This window comes from Lagopus muta, chromosome 7 (genome assembly GCF_023343835.1).
Source record: "Lagopus muta isolate bLagMut1 chromosome 7, bLagMut1 primary, whole genome shotgun sequence".
Taxonomy (NCBI): Eukaryota; Metazoa; Chordata; class Aves; order Galliformes; family Phasianidae; genus Lagopus; species Lagopus muta.
The window spans coordinates 7,146,720-7,163,586 of NC_064439.1; positions in this window are offsets into that span (position 1 = coordinate 7,146,720).

Consider the following 16,867-nt stretch of genomic DNA (forward strand, 5'->3'; position numbering starts at 1 on the left):
AGTGTAGCAGCATTCTTCTCATGGAGATCAGTGATCAGACTATGCATCAGAAAGATTGTGAATTCCACTAGATGGAGATGTGATACTGAGGCTCTTTTCTCTTCACATGTGATATTTCTCTTGTCCTGTAAGGAATTTGATTGGGAAAGAATTGCAGGGGAGTTGGACAAGATGGCCTTCAGAGATCCCTTCCAAATCTAAGGTTTCTATGGTTCTAACAATAGATGGATGACAAGGGTGTAAGTGGTACCTTTTTCGAGTCTGTGCATCAGAAGAGGTGAATTTTTGTAGTTAGATGCACTTAATGTGAACCCCAAAAAAGCTGTCTTGGATTTCTATCATGAATCAAACGGAACTTGATCTACTCTCTTCTTGTTCTTGTTTTAATTTGCCTTTGTCCTACTTCCTCTCATCTATGCTCCAAATCCACCCTCATCTTTGAGGTTATCTTAAGAAATTTCACATGTATTGATTTATTAAAAACTCCTGAGCAACTCTTAGAATGTTACATAAAGAAGGCTAGTCACTTGAAGATTAAAATTATTTGCTCTATTTGTTTTAAATCTGAAATATGAAGTCCATCTGCTGGGAAACAAAGGGTATGTGCTTAATAAATCTGACACCAATGGTTATTTTTGCTCTGGTGTAGATGAAGTTTATCTGCTGTGCTTGTAGTAGACTCTACCTATGGCAGTCTACGCCCTCCTCCATACTGCTTATTCTAGGCTTTCAATATCCATACAGTTAGTGAGTTTTCCCAGTATCTAAACATCCATTAATGTAACATAAGCCAGACGTGAAAAATGGTTCATTTGTCTATTTTCTGTATGTATCTTTTATGATGTTTAAGTTTGTTGTCTCAGTCTCCTTCTCCCAAACTGAATTGGCCCCATGCTTTTCTTATGAATTTTGTCTTCAAGAGCTCCTGTTTTTCACTGTTATTCTGCTCCCTCTGGTTCATGTATTCCTTGAGCTGTAATGCTCAAAGTAAAGATGGTGCTTTCTTAAGGATTTGATTGGTTCAGAGTTGCAAAGGGGGAGCTCTGTACTTAAATTTATTCTGTATGTTTCATTTTTAAAATGTTTTCAAAACAAATTAACTTATATTTGTTTACAGTGTAATTCTCTAGAAACTCTATATGCTTTCTGTAGAGTAGCTGCATAACCAGTGAAATCCCAGATTTTAGGCAGCTGAGACCTTGCTGTGCCCTTTCAACATATGAAGGCAACAAGAAAGATGGAGAAAGACTTTTGATCAGGATTTGCAATTACAGTATGACAGGCAACGGGCTTTAAACAGAAAGATGGTTAATTTGAATTGCATATAAGGGAGAAATATCTTGTGGTGGTGGTACGCTGGCACTAGCTACCCAAAGAAGTTGTGGATGCCTCATTCCTGGAGGTGCTCAAGGCCTAGTTGGATGAGGCAATGTGTTCTGGTGGGGTGTTTCTCTACCCAGGGCAAGGGGTTGGACAAGTCGACCTTTGAGCATCCCTTCCATCCCAAACCATTCTATGTTTCTATTACAGTATGATTATTCTGCAGTTTGCAGTTGTGCTCTTCATCCTTTCGTTACTGCCCATTTTGCCAAGGGAGGAATTTTATTAATTCACTATGCAAAGATGCACAATTTACTAGCATTAGTTCAGAGATGTGTTAACCATAGTCACCACCCTGCTGGCTAGTTTTGTGGCCAGGAAGAACACACCTTTATTTGTAGGAAATTTGGAAAAATATGTATAATTTTGGTTTTAATTGAAGTATTTTTTGTCTTGTACAACATATGCGCATAGTTAAACACTGACTTGGAGCCATTTTGCAGAAAAGTTCAAATCTAAAAGGATAATGGAAATTTTTGGTGGCTTTTTTTTTTTTTCCAGTGGCATTTTATCAAAACCTACGGAAACAGTCAGAATGGGGTGTCCTGGTATTTTCTGCAGCAGAAGTAGCAGACTATGGTGTTGCTCCCCACCTCTAGGTCAGAGATGCATTACCAGCTGGGTTCTTTTCACATGCCAAGTTATTCGTGAGATTTAGGAACATTTTGCCATCTCTTTTTCTACGAGCCTGAGGATGTAACTACTGGTAATCAGTACGGTGTGGAAAATAATACATGACTAATATAGGAAATTAACTTAAGTCCTGTTTATGTTCTACTGTGATGAACAGTATTTGCACTTTCATCTTTACTATATTGTAGTGTGAGCTCTTAAAAAAATAAGAGAATTGGGAACATAGATCAATTTGCAATCAAAAGAAAACCAAAATTCAATCTGGAAGAAACTGGTTCAGTAATTAAAGTGTCCTAAAACTTTTATTCAAAAGGGCAGTATTGTTCCCTCAGTATTTATGCCACGTGTTGTTGCTGTAGATGCCTTAGCATGATAGCTGTCATTCAGCTTTCAGTGGGACAAGAATCCTACAACTGAACTTGGTCTTCTGCAATCTCCACCTTCATTTCTGTCCAAATTCTCACTTGCTTTTATCCTCTTTCCTGGATGATACTACTAGCTTAAGGGAGCAAATGCAACTTTATTCTTGAAGGACCTAGGGTACTCCATGGGGTATACTGGCTAGAAGCAGTTTCAATTACCATCCCTACAGTGCTCTCACAGGTGTCAATTAAAAATGATCCAAAAATATGTTGTGCACAGCCTGAGAAATCTGACAGCTGTGCTATGAAAAGTAGGAGGATTAGCCTTCTCCCATAATCATTTAGAAATCCCTGGTAACACAGCATTTTTAAAGAATGATGTGAATGGATAAAAATAACATGCATTTTGTACACATTTGAAAACATACAAAGTAGTTAGGAGATGAAATTACATCTCTAAAATCCATGTGAACTTTGTTTCACTTCCTCCCATCTCAGTAACATAAATCTTACTGAGGGGAGCTATTTGCAAACCCAAGCAGGGAATTTGAAGCCTATGTGAGCACCTCCTGCCCATTTTGCTGTGAATCAGTCAATACCACAGCAGCATGATGATGTTCTGCATCAAAAATTCCGCAGAAGCCTTATCAAGGCCTACCAGGGAATGAAGTCATAAAGTGTTATTCTGAGTGCAAAGGCCGGCCACACGTTTTGAGAGGGAGGTTGTTAATCTCAGCACTGTCACTAAGTGTTGTGCCCAGGGAAAAAAAAAAAGAAGTAATATCACCTTGCTTTTGTTCTTGCATCTGTGGCTCGGGAATGCAGAGTTTGCTTTTCTTCATACTGCTTCTGCCCTCCTCAACATATTTTCCATCAACATAGTGCAACAGATCAAATTAATCACTGATAGTGCTGCTTTGTTTGACCAATGTTTTGGCACATACATTTTTTGTCCATATATACCTTATGGGGTTCATGTTTGACAGATTACCCTGCAGAGCTTGGCTCCTAAGGCAGAAGAAGAAAAACATTTGTATGGAATATTCAAAGCAGTTATGAATATTTTAAATCTGACTCTCCATTATCTTGTTGCAATGCAGACAGTTTTCCCCTAAAATCTAGGCACTTCATAAAAAGCCTTCTGCAAGTGGAAATACCTGTAAAAATATGCAAAATTATATTTTACCTAGCACCGTGACTCTGAAATTTTGGGGAGGAAAGAATACTATGTTTCAAACTACAGTGCACGACTGACTTATTCTGGCTTATGATGGTCAAGATATCATCATCATCACTTTCAGTAGCATTCATCCCAGTTTTTTTGGTATCTGTATTAGTCAAGGCCATATATCTGACATAGCACAATTTGGGTAGAAATCAAGAGCATACTGTGTCTCTTATCACAGCATCAGTGTGCCGGGTAATCAAATACTAATCAAGCCATCTCCTAAGGCTCTGGACTATAGCTTACTGCTGCGGACAATGTGATGGATTCAAGCAGTAATTCTGCCAAATAAGATAAACTCCATGATATTTTTCCTCATTTTAATTCAAATGATAGAATTTTCTCTTTTAGCTAATACAGTTCATGATGTTGTATGTATGTAGGTAGCCTTAAGAGGGGAGGATATGACAGTAGGCCAAAGGAAAAAGAGAAAATGATTGTTGATAGGGCAGTGAAATACAGGTGGCACAACAAGGTGGGCAAAAAGCAATCTTAGAGCCTCTTCTGTAGAAGAAATGCAGTATTTCCTGCTTGTCTCTTTTGAGAGAATCTTGTTCACTTGGAAAGCAGAAGTCCTGAACTTCTGTCTAACAATAAGTGTAAATCATCAGAGTAACTCTGCAGACTTTGTTTGGTGAGAATCTACTCTGTGATTGATGATTGATGGAGATGCCCAGGAAAGTTTGCATTGATTATCTTCTTGCCTTAGCTTGAATTTGGATTTACAGCTCAAGAGCTGCCAGTCCCAGCTTTTAGGCGCCTTGAACTGTTCTCTAGAAACACAAACGGAAACACAGAGCTAAACCCTTGACATTTGCTATGTTCACAAATTGTCTACAGGAGCTAGGGTGAAAACCACACAGCATAGATTAATCATGATAGAAAGTGAATTATTAAAAATCCAGAATTTTCTGCTCATTTACCCTTACTGTTAAATTTTCTAGAGTTCTTCCTAGAATACATTACCCCAAAAATACATCGTTATACTCAATCTTTTAAAAGCATTTTAACTACTACAGAATAAAGAATACAAAGAACACAGTTAGCATAGATTGCACCAGAAAATGATGAATTATTAAGGAAGTCCTTGGTTTTAATACTGAAGTTACTATATTAAGAAATGCTTTGTACAGCACTCTAGAGTGTTGGCATCCTAGATTCAAATTGCCAAGCATAAATAACAGTTCGCATTGTCTGGCCAGATAGCATTGGATGCTGACATCAGTGCCATATGTCTCAGTGTGAAGCACGACTCTCTTGTTTGGAGGGATGTAACAGGGAACTAGGACATTGGCTATGTCAGATTTTACTTCTGTAGTTGTGAATTTTGGGATGTGTATTGAAGCAGCCCTTCTCCATTGCTGTGCTGGCTCTGGGCAGCTTTGTGTGGTGGCTGCAAGTGACCGAGTATTCTCATGCCCCCCCGGCTTTCACCTTTACTGAGAAAGATATTATGATGAACCTCTGTTTTGTTTCAACAAATTTAGTACTCCTATCTCAATTTCTTTCCCCCCTTCTTTTTCAATGCTCCTCTGTTTCTGCAATGTAGTTGATTTTCTGCACTTACAAAGCAATGACTGGTCTCTTAATGGACAGTAATAAATCCATAGATTACTGTTCTTCCAAAAATAGTTATTATACTTCAATGTGGAAAGAAATGCTCTTATAGCAAACAATATTTTTTTCTCAAAATAAGAAGAAAGTAAAATAAATAGAGGAGGAATAGGAAGAAAACAAAGCTTATTCTGCTCCCCATGACCTGACAATAATTTATGTGCAATATAAAGTAAAAGAAAAGTTACCATAAAGTTGTATATTGTCTTCCTCTTGAGGGAATAATAATTGTAAAATGCAAAAAACCAGATCTAGTCTACTGTTATAAATGGATTGTATATATGAATAGCTTTTGGAGATAAGTGGTGAAACTACTGCTTATGAAGGTGTTTATTTTATATTGCTTTTGCATTCAGGGCAATCATTCTCCACTTGTTTGTGATTTTTATTAAATATGATGCCAACTCATATTTTATGAGAAATGCTTATGCAAAGTAATCTATTTGATTCAGTCTCTCAATACTTACCTAATGAATAAATATTGCGTATGATTAATCTTCTATTTTACTGTGCCAAGCATTTTAAAAAAGAATAGAACCAGAGTGGGCAGCTTCATGCTATACAATAAACTGCAAATGAATAGAAGCTTTGATCAAAGGCAGCTGAACTTACAGTTCATGTTTGCCTTGCAATGTGTTCTCTTAAGACTAAATGATGTTCTTCACGTAACTCTTCTATTTTTTTCTCCTTCAGAACTAAACTAAACAGAAATGCCTAACTTGTTCTTCATATGATTTAAGAATTTGAACTCTGTGATTGGATGGACTCTGCAGTTTGAATCCATCATGTGATTGTGTTTGTTTATTATTGCTTAATGATATGGTTAAAGCCATGTGGTGAATCTCTACTGACAAGCAGGACATTTTTTGTTCATGATTGAGGAACATGATATTTGTTCATGATACTGCCATGCAAATTTTACATTTGTCTCCACAAGTTCCTTTGGGAACGAGTTCCACAATTTAATTACGAATTGTATGAAAAATAATTTCTATTAATTTTATTAATTTGTCTTTCTGATTATTTTACTTCAGGCTGTCTATTTCTGGGCAGTAAGACATACAATTGCAAATAATTATTTGCAATTTTTCTTACTTGTTCAGTGCCAAGCTATACCCTTTTCTTCCCTCTCTATAATTCCTATAGTCTATAATTTTGAATGTGTGGTTATAGTCTTGCTTTTTTGTTGTTGTTTTTTTTTCCCCCCTAAATGCATTACTTCGTACTCATCAGTATTTAAATTCAATTACAATCTTATAACGCTGTCACTCAGCATTGTGAGGTCCTTTTGTGAGTCTTTGAAATCAACACAGAACTGACAATTCTGAATAACTCTGTTATTTTCTCCCATTTCCACACCACTTATGAATGTGCTGAGTATAACAAACTCCGGGACAGGTCCTTGAGGGCTTCTATGGCAACTTTTCTTCATTCTGAGTTATCTGCTATACTTCTTGTTTCCTTAATTCTAAGTGCATATTGTTCTGTAAGGAGTTTATCTTATCTGACCTACATTCTCTTAAAGCTTTTGAGAAGCAATTCTATCCAAAACTTTTAAAAATCTTAAGTAGGGTGTATTGACTCAATAATATTCTCTTCATTTTTTGCTGACTTCTTCCAGACCTCTAAGAAAAGATGCATGAACCACATTGGTTCTTCCTCGGGTATATAGTAGACCTGGTCTATATAATAATTTTCCACATTACATGGTGCAGGAGTCAACTCGTTGATTCACTGCTCCAGTCTTTGGTGGCCTCAGTCACATTTGTCATCAACTGCTGCCATGCTTTGGTGGATCTTTTCCTCAAGTATATCCCCCATAAAGCACAGTTCTGAGATGGGAAACCCTCAGCTTTTCTCCTTGCAGACTATCATCTCGTGGGGCCCATTCAGCTTTTCTGCAATGGCTGTCATTTCTGGAGTACCACTTCTTTCAGTCTCAAACATATCTGAAGCTTTCCTCAATTCATTGATTTGATATTAAATCACAATTATGACCACAGCACTTCTCAAAAAGAATGTTAACATGTAAATGTATATTAGAAATACTTTACTGCCTGTGCCAGTGTCAATTGGGCAGAAGATAAATTATTTATTTACCAAAGGAGAATGGAATGTAGAATTGAAACAAGGCTTAGGTAAGCTCTGACTTTGATATTTATTCTTTTTAAATGGAAAAGTTCTGTTTAAAATGAAATCGTAATTTACAAAAGTGTAAATAATGTTGAATGTGACAGACCATTAGACTTTGACACAGACTCTGAGAGGTACTCAAAATGTAACTTCATTGCCTTCCAAGCCATAGATTTGTCCTCCAGGGCAGTTCTGTTTGGTTGATCTGACCATGCCTGAGTTCACATATTTTGTTGTTTCTCATGCATGTTTCTGTTTTCCAGCTGAGTGATAATATAAAATTACTCTGATAAAAAACATCAGAGAAACTGACTCCTTCAAATATCTACTCTTGAACCTTTATCTTTTGGGAAGATTGAAGCTTTTAAAAAGGAGCTCCCAACCAGTTTTACTGATATGCTGTGTGTCTGAATTCTCATCCACGTGTGCTGTAACTACTGTCTTATCATATGATCATAGAATGGCTTGGGTTGGAAGGGACCTTAAAGACCATTATGTTCCAACCCCCTCCAGTGGACAGGATTGCCACCTACCAGATCAGGCTGCCCAAGGTCCTGACCAGCCTGGCCTTGAACACCTCCAGGGAAGGAGCATCCACAGCTTTTCCAGATAGCCTTTGCCAGTGTATGTATACCCTCAAGTAAAAAATTTCCACACAACATCTACACACAACATTTTTCTTGTTTATTTATACAGCAAATGATAAGAAATGACATGTACACAAAACATAAATGCATAAATGCTGTAGAGGGCCTTCTGAGTAATATCACTTCCCCTCATTTACATACCTCATTCATAATGGTTTTTACTCAATGCTTGAGTTCAACACTTAAGTCAAGATCACCAGAAAAACACTAGGATGCCTCTGCATGTTAGTTGCTTTGCCAGGAATAATTGCTTGAGACTTAAGGGACATGATTTTGTTATTTATGGCACTAGGGGACATTTAGATTGGATGTTGGGAAGTCCAAAATGAGCAGAGTTCTTCAGGAATCCATTGAGAGCACAAAGGAGTGCTGCCAGATAGGTATAATGGAGACAGTCATCAAAAAAGTACACAATGCCTTGAAAGCCATCTAACAAATAAAACCAAAGTTCAGGTCTTTGGTAAATGAAGAAATTGGAGGTTTTTTACTATCAAAGCTCTCATTTGTATGGAATTGTAGAATGGCTTGAGTTGGAAAGGACCTTTAAAGTTCGTCTTGTCCAACTCCACTGTGATGAGCAGGGTCATCTGCTAAAGCAGGTTGCTCAGAGCCCCATTCATTCTGTTCTTTCCACTAGTTTGAAGTCTGTCTTGTGCATCATAGAAATAAATTGTTTAAAAGACAGGTCTATACAAACGGACTTGAAAAGCAATATTCTTTATATCTGTAAAGACTCATATTAACCATTACATAGCAGTACTTTCATCTGATTGGTCAGAGGCTCTGGGGGAAACCCTGGAGCTCTCTCAACCTTCCCACCATGGTCTCTTTTCACAGCTCTCACAATAACTTCCTATGAACAATTTAGATTTCCTTCTCTTCCCTAGGTAATGGCTGACTGGCGAGCATTTCTAGAGTCCACATCACTAATCCTCTTCTGGAAAGCTAAATGAGCTATCTGAGAGACAGGCAGGAGCTGGAGTTACCTGTCTGTCTCATCCATCAGCACAAGGACCCTTTCTGTCTTTCACTCTTCTATTAGTTCTACAAAAACCTCTGTATGAAGGTTATGGGTTCTGTAGCTCTATAAATTTTCTTGGCAAGAAATCAATAAAGACTAAATCCTAATAAATTAGGATTCCACAAGTGATTTCAAGAAAAAAACTCAAATCAGTCAGGTACTTGGATGTATTTACCTGTAAGCACCTGATCAGTCTTACTTCAATCAGCACACTGCTGCCTTAGCTCCAGGCATGTTTGAGTAAAGCTGGCTTGATGAAATAAGTTTATTTGCATGATAAACCATGATTAACATGCGCTTTGTGCTTTCCTGAGTACAGTCCTAACTAGAAAAAGAAGATTACTTGCTTTGTTTTTTAATTCCTCTGTGTGTCATGTCGACTACTTACTTTAGGTGTGTCTAAAGGGCATCAGGACAGTACCCCCACCCTTGGGTCAGCCCTGCAGTGCAGCATACAGCTGCTGCACGGCTAAGGGGAGCAGTCCAGTGTTTGTTAAAGCAACACAGTCAGCTCTCCTGAGCTGAGCAATGGCAGAGTTCTGCCTGGAGAAACAGTTAGCTGAGTCCCCCTGAATATCAGCTGTTTGTAATGGAAATGTTGATATCTGTGGCGACAATAATGGAGGAACCAGGAAAGGGAGCCCCTTTGCTGGTTTTAAAGTAAAAATAGAGGCACATTTGCGATTGTAATCAGTTCAGGACAGGAATTTGGTTCTTGTTATCAGCGGGTCCAAATATAATGTGTTTTTAATTGCCTATTCAAGGCATCTAGCAATTAAGGCAAAATTATCTCTCTTCTTTTGAAAAATGTATGAGCTTTACAATTAGAAGTAATTGTCCTCGTTAATTGAAAGTGCAGCTTTGTTTTCTGTTGATTGTATTTTTTTTTTAAAGGATTCCAAAGAGTTTTGGATCCCATTGAAGAGCAAATGCTATCAAGTGCTTTTGCTGCAGCCACAAAGAGTGTACTGGAGGGTTGTCTGGTGGTGCTTTTTAATCCCCCTATTTATTCAGCTTAAAGTTAGTGATGTTTCAACATGCTAAGCTGTGCTAGACTGTAACTTTCACTCTAGACATCTCTTTCTCTTATCAGTCAGTATCACATCCTTATCTCTTTGTGCAAGGGCCATTGCTGCATTGTGTACACGTACTGTTCCAAGCAAAACAGTGCCAAGGTCCTGTGTGCTGCCATTTCTTAAAAGCAAATGCACTGCACGAAGGAGAAGATACCTGGAGACCGCAAAAAGTTTTTGTCCAGAACAAATACTGGACAGAGGTCCACAAATCTACAGCTGGATCAGGGAACAAGCCAAAACAGGTATGGCGCATATGCACTGTGAGTGGTACCTCACGTCAAAGTTGTAAGAGATTTGTTAACCAAGCTGTTTTTCAGACATCCAGTGTATCAGGAGGCACTTGATCTCTTGCACTCATGTCACATGTTGGGAATGTTTAAAAGACAGGAAAAATGGTGAGATAAGATGTTGGCCAAATACACTTCACATATGGAAATACCAGGCTAGACTTTGCATGTGCTGAATATCTTGGTATAAAAGATATATACCAGTATCAGGGCTGCAGTGCAGAAACTGGGGCACCTTCATCATCCGGGCTACTTTGCTTAGCAGTGGTTGCCAGAATCAAACCTCAGTGCGTGCAGTCAAGCCTTACTGCTGTGCAAAGATCCTGCACAAGTCCCTCAGAATCCCTATTCACCCTTCAGCAGAGCTGGAGCACACACAAAAAGCCTTTCATCCTTTTTTTGTCCATGGCATTGCAAAAGGAGTCAAATGTACATATGCAGGCTTTTCTTCCTAAAACTCTTCACCTTATTCTTCATTTCACCTTTAAATTACTAAGTGCTGTGTTTCATAGAGCAACTCTGAAGAAAGACACAGAATCACAGAATGGCCAGGGTTGGAAGGGACCTCAAGGTCATGAATCTCCAACCCCCACGCACATACAGGGCCACCAACTTCCACATTCAATACCAGACCAGGCTGCCCAGGGCCCCATCCAACCTGGCCTTGAACACCTCCAGGGACGGGGCATCCACAGCCTCTCTGGGCAGCTGTTCCAGCACCTCATCACTCTCTCTGTAAAGAATTTCCCCCTGACATCCAACCTAAATCTTCCCACCCTCAACTTAAAACCATTTCCCATTGTCCTGCTGTTATCTACCCTTTCAAAGAGTTGATTCGAGGCAACTGCATCATTTTACACTGCTTGACAAAGTGATCTCGCATGACCTCCCAGCAGCAGCCTGCTTACTCACTTTAAGTGCAGTGTAATTGCTGAATATCTGACTCATCTCTCTATCTTTCAAGTGCATTTCAATGCCTACATTTTTAGGTATGACTTTAAAATATAACACTATCTGCTCATGTTTCCTTATTTCTGTACTGTTCTTGTGAGGATGTCTGTCAATCAAATGGATGCTCAACCTTTTCTCCTGAGAAGAGAAAATAACGTGGGACAATGTTCATTGGTCTGTGAGAATTCAGTTCTTGAAAACTGCATGCTTCTGTGTTCTTGTTTGAGTGTAATTAGATTTAATGTGACAATGTTTTGGTTCCTTCTCCCCATACATAACAAACATTTGATTTATGAATATTTTAGGAGTGGCAGCCAGAGTGCAGTTCAGCTTTTGAGTTGTTCAATGCTTCTCTGACAGGACAGTGTACTCATGGCAAAATTCTGGAGGATCCAGGCCTGCTGTGGCTGGTTAGATGCAGCAGTTTTCCATTGGAGATACCACCCAGGTAAAATGCATCTGTCTAAGGGCTTACCCTGGAGGGTCTGAGTGCCTTATGAAAGTCAAATAAAGAAGATCCAACTTCAGTGATCTGCCATAAACATTGGGAATGTTGAGTCCCTTCCAGCAGAATGCTTTTAAATAGCAGAGCTTGCCCAGTTCCATAAATCCTTTTTGATCTTGTTTTCTTTAGCTTTCCTTTCTTGTATAAATATAACTTGATACCTCAAGCCAGAAGCCAGCCTTGGAAGAAAGTGATTGCACAAGGTGGTGTTTGCATTAAAGATTATTGAAGTAAGATGAGAATCTGGGGTGAAGCTATTTTGCTACCTGCTATGTCTTAAATGATATCTCGGATGAATTTATAGTAGCTCATTCTTATGTTCTATAATTCATACAGATTATTAATTCTTCTTCAAGAAACATTCTGCCTACAGTGATGTGCATTTTTTACCTTATTTTTTTTCTCCTTCCATTCCCAAGTTGACAACTGAGGAAAGGGGATATTTGAGGCATAGGATAGAAATTACTATGTCTGTGTGTAATTTAGCCATGAGAAATACAGTGTGACTCAGTGTAGAAACTGCAATGTGGATTGACTGAAGTTACCCAGACAAGTGTTGTGAACATAATACAGGGTATGATTTCTTCTTTCTTCCTAAGATATGCATCCAAAATAAATCAGCTGCAACATTTTTCTCTCCGTCTGTTAGGACAGTAGCTAAGGGAGTACAGTTCAGCTTTACTGTTTTATGTCTATAATATAGATGTCTAAAGTTGGCGGAGATAACACTCTTCACTACCTATATCTCATTGGAAGGTCCCATGTAATCAATATTTACAGGATTATGTCCAGACATCATCTTGGCTCTTGTTAGGACTCTGTCTCTTGTGGTTTTATGTTTGCTAATAGCATCTGACAGCTCCAGAAACTATAGCATAGCTGCCGGTGGGAAAGTTTTATATGGACACTCATTCTCTAGCTTGCAAGTCGGAAGAAAATTCTTGAGTTTTCATTCAGTCTGAGTGAGCTATAGCTTACTCTTAGGGTGACAAAAGCACAGATTATTGGGTCTGTTCACTTTTGCTAGGAGAGCACAGTGTACTGTAGAAATTAGTTTACTTTGTCACTACGACGATGCCGTGGGGCAGCTTTGAGTACTGAAGAACAGCTGTGAACTCATCTCACTGTGAGGATAGGTGGCAGACATGGCTGGGAGAGATAACCAGGGAGTTCCCATTTCCAGACTGGCATCACTCCAGTTTTTCTTTACTTGAGTGGGACACAGCTGTTAATCTTGAAAAAAAAACATAAAAAAAACCTATCTCGTGCTTATTCATGGTTTAAATTGTTTTCAGAGCCAGTTGCTTATTATGTACTATTTAGTACTTTAGCATGTATTTTATAATCCATCTGTGCTTTCAGGTAAACACTAATCAAGTTGGGCAGATGGCATGGAGAGAACAGGAACAGTATGTTCCAAAAGGGGCAGTTGTCAGTGATCAAATGGGATCTTAGAAGAAGGACTTGAATAATCACAGAAATAAATCTATATAATATAGATTATATGGATTATATAATACATAATATATATATATATATACACATTATATATATAATTATATAATATATATATCTAACAATATATATAATTATATAATACAAACAGCTGCTGAGGTCTATGAGCACCAATGCCTCTTCATGCACTGATGGGAGCTAGGTGCAGTGGTAGTGGAAAGTTATTTTTTCAGGTAAAAGAACTGTAATTTTCATCTAGGTTTGGCTTTCCTTGACAAAAGACAGACAAGACTATCCTGAATGTGGGAAACAAATGGAAGCAAATGCCAAAAATAAGATTAAATAGCAGAACCTTCAAATTCACATCTTACATACTCAGCAGCTTTCATGTTTTCCATTCGTTCATACTTCCTCAACAGATAGTGATGCTGTATCTCACTGCTGTTCTGTGATCTCTTCCCTTACTGGAATAGGGTTTTTAATGGTTTCTGAATACATGATTGTAATGATCACAGCACAGTCCAAGGTGAGAAAGCACACCTGAGCTGAATGATCGATGCTTTAGCTAATCATGACCTGAATCACATCAAGCATTTTCAGAAAAAAAAATCAGCGTGGCTCCAGACAAAGGTATTTTCTTGGTAGAAAGGGAGTGTTTAATCTGGAATTTGACTGTCTTGTTTCATTGGTTTGAGACTGCTCACCATGTGCAATAACATAACAGCCATACATAAAATGCTTTCTCCTGGCAGACATTCCACTTTTCTGTCATTTGACAGTGCTGTCAGGCTTCCCAAGCACATTATTGGAGTGAATTAATGTGCAGCTATTCTCTGTGATCATTATGCTAAATTAGCATTTTACCCAAACTATGGTTATTTTGTTCACAGAGAACAGGAGGGATGGTCCCAGATTTCAGGCAGTATTATAGAGCTGGAAAAACAAGCAGTTATCAGACATCACTAGTGATCTCCCTTATTAATGACTCACAATTTCTGTGGGCAGTTTTTTCATAGGATTGAAGGTGTTTGGGATGAATTTCTTTGTGGTGGGGTGGAAAAAGTAGGTAAAAGTGTTTTAAAGATAGGGATGGAAACATCACCATTCTTGTGGCTTTTCCAGAAGGGTCACGGAGGCTAAAAATGTATGTCCATTTCTTTTTAAACTATGTGTTTGGCAAAGCTGCTTCTTGCCCACATTCTTACTCATTCCCATTTTCTTTTATCCTTGAAACTTCTCACACCCTGTCCCACATTTGCTTTCTCTGTTTCTTTTATCTGTTCTAAACATCCGTTATTTTGTTTTTCTCTATTTATTTCCTCCTTTTACTTTATAAGATCAGCTGAAATCTTCCCTCCACCCTATCTTCTCTAACAGCAACTCTCAGGCTTCCCATCTCTTAACCAACCTGTTTCCCCACATTTTTTTTTTCATTAGTATGATGTGGACAAGTTTTACTGTAATTCTCCTCTGTAATGTGCATATGTATAGGCAAGGTAGAAATATAAATGCTACAAATCACGATTTTTTTTATTATGTTATTGCAGCAATAACTTTAATATTTTTTTAGACAGTATCACAGGATCAAAGAATGGCTTGGGTTGTAAAAGACCTTACAGATAACCTAGTTCCAATTCTGTGTTCTTTTTGTGTGTAATGTGAGAAAAGAAGTTAATAAAAGAAGTTCCTGACAGAGATTGCCTTTTACCTCACTCTACCCTTACCAGAAGCACCATCAGAAAATTCAACACGTGGTTATTTTTAATCACAAATTTGTGAGGTCATTACTGCGCAGCATGTCCCAAGGCATATGTAGCCTTGTTATAATACAAAATCTGGCAGGTTATCAATTGAAAAAAAAGACTTTTTTTTTTTTTTTTTAAAATGTGATTACTATGTTGTATGTTGAAGCTCTAAAGATTTTGCAATGTTTTTTCTCTTACATGTGCATGCTGATCAGCAATGAACAGACCCTATATTGTCCAGATTATTGGGAAATCACGGAATCACAGAATGTTAAGGTTGGAAAAGAACTCTAAGATCATCTAATCCAACAAACCACTTACCACCAACCCCGTCCACTAAACCATGTTGCTAAGTACCACATCTACGCATTTCTTGAACACCTCATGGGACAGCGACTCCTTCCTTCATGGTGGAGTGGCCAAGTGATGTGTTAATAATGGTGGCATGCCATTAACAATTTTCAAATTGTTAAATTTCAAAATTAGTCAAAATAAGTCAAACTGAGATTTTCAAATATGCCTCGGGAGTAAATCTTTACATAAAGGAGATGCTTAAGCATTCAGCCTCTGCTAACATCAATGAAATTCCAAAGGGAAATTCCTGAAGGTACTATAGAAAGCAAAGGCATCAGATTATATGAATGTGTTTTATTGCCACTTGAACATAAAAACAGATAATTGAGATGTTCATGCTAGCAAGTTTCTTTCAGCAGAAATAGCACTTACATGTAAAAGTACACGTGTATGCCCACACTAACATGCACACATGCAGCTCCAAGCATGCATGTGGGGAGAGAGAGAAATTTTAGAGCAAATTCAGGGAGTAGTTAAATTTTGACTGCCACATCATGTCAGTGTGTATTAAAGGTGCAATAAAGATGCAAAGACGTAAATGAGCGCAACACCCGGTGCAGTCAGAATCAACAGGCTGAGATCTCTGGAATATGTAATGTCTTCCTTTTCTCTTCAGAGCTTTTTTTCCAAAGTAGCAGTGAACATAATTTATTGTCCTAGCAAGAAATAAATTGTTTTCTGAGAACAGCACTGGGCTTCTGCCTGCATATTTCATGCAGCTGTGATTATGGAAAAAAAGGTTTTAGAAAATGAGCCATCCCCAATTGCATCCTTGTTATGAATACATTTGTTTCCATTTCCCTGTTTGGTTACAACTACAGAGACATTTTGTGTTCTATTTTAATTTATTTATTTCAGTTAATGTTTATTTTTTAATCAAAATGAATATGTTACAGGGGAGTACATCCTTTTAAATGAGGTTCTTTACCCAACATTTAAGTTTCTTTTAATTATTTGTTTTCTTTCTCAGCACTGAGTTTTCTCCCAAAGCTCTTAGATAGAGATCAAGTCTTTGAGGGGAGAATCATCACTGCCGGATTTCTTTAACAAAAGATACACTTACATCAGGAAAGGTACAAAAAGTACACTTATATCAGGAACAGCCAAAGTGCTTCCAGTTGTGTCTAAGAGTCTTGCTTTCTATGATTCCTTGATAAAGCTTCACATAATAACAGAAATTTCTGAACAAGTGCTGTGCAAGCAGAGGAAATGTGAAATGATGCATTAGAGATGTACTCTGCTCTGACATGCTGTACATAATCTATGAAGTTCTGATTGTTCAGAAAGCTTACAGAGCTAAGCTTTGACAACCTTGTTCGAAACAGTCCATGCTCAGGAAAATATCTGGGTAAGGGCAAAACATCAGTCATATTCATGTTATCTTCTGTGCAAACGGAGTGGAGCCTCACTGTGCTCTTTTTTAAATACTTTCCAATGTCTGAGTACAAATACTAGATCCAGAAAGACCCCAAAGACTAT